Source organism: Alligator sinensis, unplaced genomic scaffold (assembly GCF_000455745.1).
Source record: "Alligator sinensis unplaced genomic scaffold, ASM45574v1 scaffold472_1, whole genome shotgun sequence".
NCBI classification, from domain to species: Eukaryota; Metazoa; Chordata; order Crocodylia; family Alligatoridae; genus Alligator; species Alligator sinensis.
In genome coordinates, this window is record NW_005842518.1 from 925,710 (window position 1) to 932,054 (window position 6,345).

Below are 6,345 nucleotides of genomic sequence, written 5' to 3' on the forward strand. Positions count from 1 at the left end.
CCGCCCCCAGAGGTGGCTGCAGCAGGCGGCCGCAGGGGGAACCATTCCCGTCGGCAGGACTGATCACAGGGGGGGCACATGCTGCCCCTGACTAAGGCAGCACCAGTCTCCCATGGCCACAGGTGCTGGCCCCAGCCTTCAGCTCTCCCTGGCTGAAGAACTGGGAGGAGCTGGGCATGGGTGATTTGCCCATTGCGGGACAATTTGTGCCTCAACAAAGTGCACATGCAGGGGTATGCACTGCAACACAAAGTAGCAGCACAAATTTATGCTGCTACTATTTGTATCAATGCAAGCGCACGCCTCTGCTCATCTGGATGTGGCCTGAATGGCCAAGTCCTTATTTACAGCTGGGTCATTTGGGGGCACCTTTCAGCCCAAATCCAAACCAAGGCTCAACCTCATGCCTTAACAGCTGTAAGGAAGTGTTTTCACTACTCTACCACCACACGTCTACTAGAACAAACTCCAACCATTTTTCCCCTTACACATTGTAGTATCTCTCCTGACTTTTTGTCCTATCATCATATAACATTGACTCCCTCCTTGATTTGGAGTGACCACTCTCAAAGCTGAGTTTCATTTCCATGCCTATTCACTGTATGGCATCTCTGCTGAGACTATTCATATCAACTGTGATGATGGTGATCTCTTTGATGAAGAGGACACTCATGCACAAGGAACTTAAGACCAGGATGCTGAAAAGTCAATTGTTTGCAATTTCCAGTTATTATTCAACTGGGTTAAATTTGAAGTAGGAACCTAGAGAGAGAAAACCTGTGTACCCCTTACCCATTCTCTAAGGAGCTGTACAGTCCCCCTATTAGTTATTTCAAAAAAATATATTTGAGATAGCAGGTGCCAGGTTGCCTGTTAATTGTGCCCCTAGGCTTTAGACTTCACTGACTAATGACAGGAGATCAGTTACACTGTGTTGCTTTAATTTAACAACAGCCTAAATACAGACATTTTTGTTTTGCATGCTCTTTAATCAATCAGATATGTGTTAGCTATTAGTTCAGTTCTGTGCCCCAGGAGGCTTCCTATGCAGTGCTCCAGACATGCGTATTCTTTTAGTTCCTGTTTACTAAATCTGAGTTGATGAATAGGACATTAACTTGTTTGTTGTTTTTTTAATGAAGTAAATTTGTGGGGGGGGAGAATAAACTTATAATTAAAACCAACTGGTACTACAAACTGCCTCATACTCCACAGTACTGCAGATATTTTCAGTTAAAGACATTGGAGTGAGGGAAATCAGGGAAATTCCCTTTTAACCAAAAACTTTATAGCTGATGATTCTTTCAAAGATGAAAGACTCAATCACGTAAAGGAGATCAGTAGAAAAAACTAAACTGTAAAAATCATAGACAGCACTCCTGGAGTTATTTCAAAGAGATTTTTACATAAGGACAAATAATTGCCAGATGACAGCCACCTTGTTAAGACTCTTCTGTGCATAGTCAGCCAGCCAATTTCTTTGAGAAAATAAATTAATGTAAACAACAAATAGCTCATATCAGGCTTCTCATACAACAGCATGTGTACTGGGAAGTTGCAGAGAAGTATATGATACTACGAAAATAACAGTCAATGCTTCCTACATTTGGTGAGGCACTTCATTGTCATTAATAGGATAGTTCCTGTGTTTCTTAATTGCTTTTGCTTTCATTTACAGGTTAGTTTGCCATTTTACAACATGCCTGGTTGTAAAACACGTCTACCAGGTTCAAGCTAGGTTTAGCACATAATGATTAGGCCTGATTTTACAAAAATGAACCTGTTACACAGTTGTAGAAAGAGACAACAGTATGTAATAGGGCAAAAGATTAGGAGCAAGAAGAATCAGGGTTCTAATCCCAGCTGAGCCACTTATGGTATAACCTTGGGGAAGTTACTTGACCTTCCTGTTGTTACTTAGTAAACTCAGTTGGAAATTCAATACCAACCAAGCCTAAGAGAATATCATATGCTTCTGCTCAGCTTCTCAGAATTAATAAATTACAATGAAAATAGTGGTTTATAAGATTTCATTGTGCTAGTACAATGAAATGCACATAAATTAAATGTTATATATAAAAGAAATCCAATCTTTTCCTGGCAGGGCTTAAAATGAAGTTAATAGGTAGAATGTGTACTATACTTTGTAACCCAAAATAAATGAGATAACAAATCAAAAGATTTGGCTAAATTATGATAGAAAATAGTACCACCCAGGGGTAAATAAATTCAAGACACATTCCAACTATTCCTTTTACTCTCATGTTCTTATATTCTTCTAACAAGGGCATTTATCAGATTATCTGATTAGATGATCAGATTTATATGGCCAGATTCTCAGCAGTTCCTAGTATGAGCTACTGATAGAGGCACAACAAAAAAGCTGATTATAGTTCTCTGATCCTGGAGTCCTATGAATCCCATAGTCCTTTCCTGTGCAGACTGGAAAGGACCAGTTCCCCAGCTGAGGGGGTGAAGTAATCCTCTAGCTGAATCCATGCCCAGCCTCCAAGACATTGAAGCAGAAGCTGGTACCTACTGCAGCATATAACTCCCTCATATCAGGGACATCTCTAGCCAAGGTCTAGCTGCTTTCAAGCCCCTCTTCCTTGCCAGAATGCTCTTCTGAATTAGGGCCTAAAATGTCTTGAAGTGCTTTCTATATACATTCATTGTGCTCTTTATTATAACAAACAAGAGTGGAAAGTAAGGGTGGAAGGTACCAAGGCTTAATGATATTAGCAATAACTTTATATGATCCCAGTTAGTTTGTGAATCACTAAGGGGAATGCATCAAGAGACAGAGTTTACACATTTATTGTTGTTATGGTTTGGCTGTAGACAGTTGATTCAAGGCTGGATAAAAGCATCAGCAACATAACACTGATGTGGCTGGATTTTCACCAATGTAAAATGTACAAACCAATATTTTTCAAATGAGGTCTATCTAGATATATCTAATCACACTTTTAGAATATACAGGTTATGAAGAAGACATATGCTGTAGACTAAAATTTTGTTCATGTCTTTGTTTCTGTGTTGATCTTGATGGGCGACAGTATCTTTTTGGAGTGTTGTGCTTCAATACTGTGCTTTTCAGTAGGAAGTATACACCCTCATTTGTACAAAATGTCCCTGCTATGCCCTAAGAGTAGAAGTCCATGGTGGGTGAGAATGTTCCAAGGTACCAAGCATATTTAGGTTCTGAGAAGTAAAAGAATCTTAGCAGCTAACCCTAAGGATGCTCCAAAGCTAATTTTGATTGCTTAGAACTTTAGCATTTTCCAACAAACCTATTTTTCAACAGGGTCAGAAATACATACCTTAGTGATAAGTGGGTAGGAAAAGCCTTGGTTTTCTTTCCTTGCTTCATTCCATGGGTTGGCCTCCCAAGATAACATGGAGGGCATCAAAATTTACTGCTGTTGTTATACAGCTGAAAATACTACCATCCTAGGGTAGGAACTGTGTCTCAGAAGTTTGCACCAAGGCACATTATCCATAGGATAGCCCATACCATGTTCCAAAGTTCAACCTTTACCTCGTTAGCCAGAAGAGGTGTGACAATCATTTATTACTGTGTCAAAGGTATGTATTTTACAGATACACAGAGCTTGATGGCTGAATGGATCCCTAATAACTTTCACCTTTGAACACAGATCTAGGATTAAAATACAAGTAAAGAATAAGTCTTTTAGAAAGTTCTGAATAAATGAAAACAGGGAGTTATAGATGAAAATGCTTTGACCTAAATTATTGCACAATATGTGGTAAAAGTCACTTTGATTTCCTTGTGGAATATTGGCACTACATAAGGAGGTATAAAACTATGGCATACAAGTTCCAATAATGTATAACCTTAAGTAGTTACATAGATATATAAAGATTAAACAGACATTTTAAATCGTACAGAAAGCCAGAAGCAGAATTAAACATGGTTAACACTTAATGCTTTTGAATGTAGTCACTAAAAGCAAAGTGTCAGTACCTCTGATTCGAAGAACACCCCTTTTTTCTTCTACTTACAGTTGTCTCTATATTTGGGGAAGTGAATCTTGGAAAGATCCTGGGCCACCTTGAAAATAATAGATGCCCCTGATTAAAACTGGGAGAATCTAAACCTTTGGATATACAGCAGAATAAATAAAACATATAAAGTGAATCTTGACCACACTGAATTTAATGACAAATAGACAGGATTTCACCCTTTACGGGATTTAAAAGAATCCCAACATGTCATTTTGTAACATACTAAATATTTTCATAATTTTGTCACATGTGCATTTACTGGTGCTAACCAGTTTGCCCATGTGCCATCCCCACAAAGGAAGAAAGGGACTGGAACTGGGTATAGGGAAAGGGAAAGACTGGGAGATGAGGAACCAGTAAGTCCAAAGGGAGATACTATGACTGGGTGAATGAGGAGACTGGAACTGAGATAAGAAGTTAGAGGAGTAAAAGCTGAGGCAGGATAGGAAAGGAGAGTAGGAATGAGACGGAAGCCAGGTATGCAAAAAAGATGGGACTGTGACAGAGACAAATTGTACAGGATGCAAAAAAATGCCAGGTTCTAGGAGAATTAGCAGAGGGTCATTATAGACCCACCAGAACACACTCCTCACCAGGAACTAGGAAGAAAAATAAAATCTCATCATTCTTTTGTTGTGAGCAAACAAATTGGCAAAGTCTTTGTCTTATGCCCCCTAGCTGTCATCCAGAAAAAAGACAGCAATCTACTATTGCTCTTAATTACTCTGTTAGCTCAGGGAGCAGAGAGAGGACGGAGAATGGTTTCTCAAACAGCATTCTCGACCCATGAGTTGCGACATAAAAGTGGGTTACAAGAATATAGGAAAGGGTCACGAAACAAACTTGAAAAATGGATTCTCCTTTGAAGGAGAAAAACGTAGGAAGCTGTGGCTGTTCCCTTGCAGGCTGACAGAGTTCCAGCCTGCAAGGGGCTGCCTGGGGGGCCTCCATGCCCCACATACACCCCCCTCCCCATACACCCCCCACCTGCCCCACACACTGGGGGGCTGGGGCTTGGGGTCAGCAGATCGGAAGTGAGAGTCAGGACTGGCCACTGATGTTTACAAATGGGTCCTGGTACAAAAAAAGTTGAGAATCACTGGTCTAAAGGTTCCAACCCTGCCAATGATCCATGTAGGTGAAAACACGATGCCACATGAAGGAATTTCTACGTTGCCCTTTTAAAACCAGAAAATTACACAACATACACACAAACACCTATACAAAAAGGACATTATCAAAAGGTTGCTAAGTATTCTGTTTTTTTGAAATGCCACATCACAGAAGTCTATGCAACCTTAATGTCAGCCCCATTGTGCATACAACTTAAGGTACAGTCTATAATTACCTGGTCATATATTGTTATTTTTACAGGACTCCTTGCCTCATTTCTTGCACAGGATAAACCTGCTATGGGAGGTGTGAGGGGAAGGAGGCAGTTGTCTATGTGACAGAAGTTGGAAGGTGTGAAAGAAATGAGGTGGAGAGTATAAAAAAAGAGAAAGAAAGAGGTAGTTGAATTTTGTCCCTGCTTCTGCTGTAGCTTCTTTTAATTACAATCAAGTCATTTAAATTAAGTGGTCGCTGATTTGTGTGTCTTGCTTTCTGGCTCCCCAAATTGGTTTAAATACATAAATCTACATAGGTATATAAATGCTAAACAATCAAGTTCTAGGCGTCTCCAGCTGGGTACTCAAAATTAGTGGAGATTTTTAAATGTAATCTCTTTAGGTTTCAGTACCCCTACTGTAAAATACCAAAGAGGTGTGGGAATATTCAAGTGCTTGGGAAACTCAGACCAGCAGCAGAGAAAAGCTTAGGAAGAAATTAATAATTACATCATCAGACCCAAGTTTTAATAGTGTTCAATATATAAGGCAGAAGGGTGCACACTGAACAATGAGAATAAACAACTATTCAGTGTTTCATTTAGGTTTGCATCATCTATCCTATCACTGAGTGACATAGGTATCCTGTGGAAAAACAGTGGAGATAATGCAATTAAATACTGTATCATAATGCCTAAACATAAGGGAGATCAATTTAAGATTATACTGGAAAGCTTAATTCTGCCTTTTCTTAATTTTTGAATGTTTGACTTCGTAACCTCAGTAACTGTTTAATATAAATATACATGTATGTACATACACAGTCCTTTTCCTGCAAATAGGGCCAAAATTTGCCCCAAAGATTTACCATGCTTCTGGTTCCTGTTTATACTCCACAACTGAAGGGCTGGAGCCTGATTAGAGCTAAAGATTTCAGGGACAGGCTCTTACTCCTCTGGAGGGAGGGAGCAGTAAATTTTAACTCAAT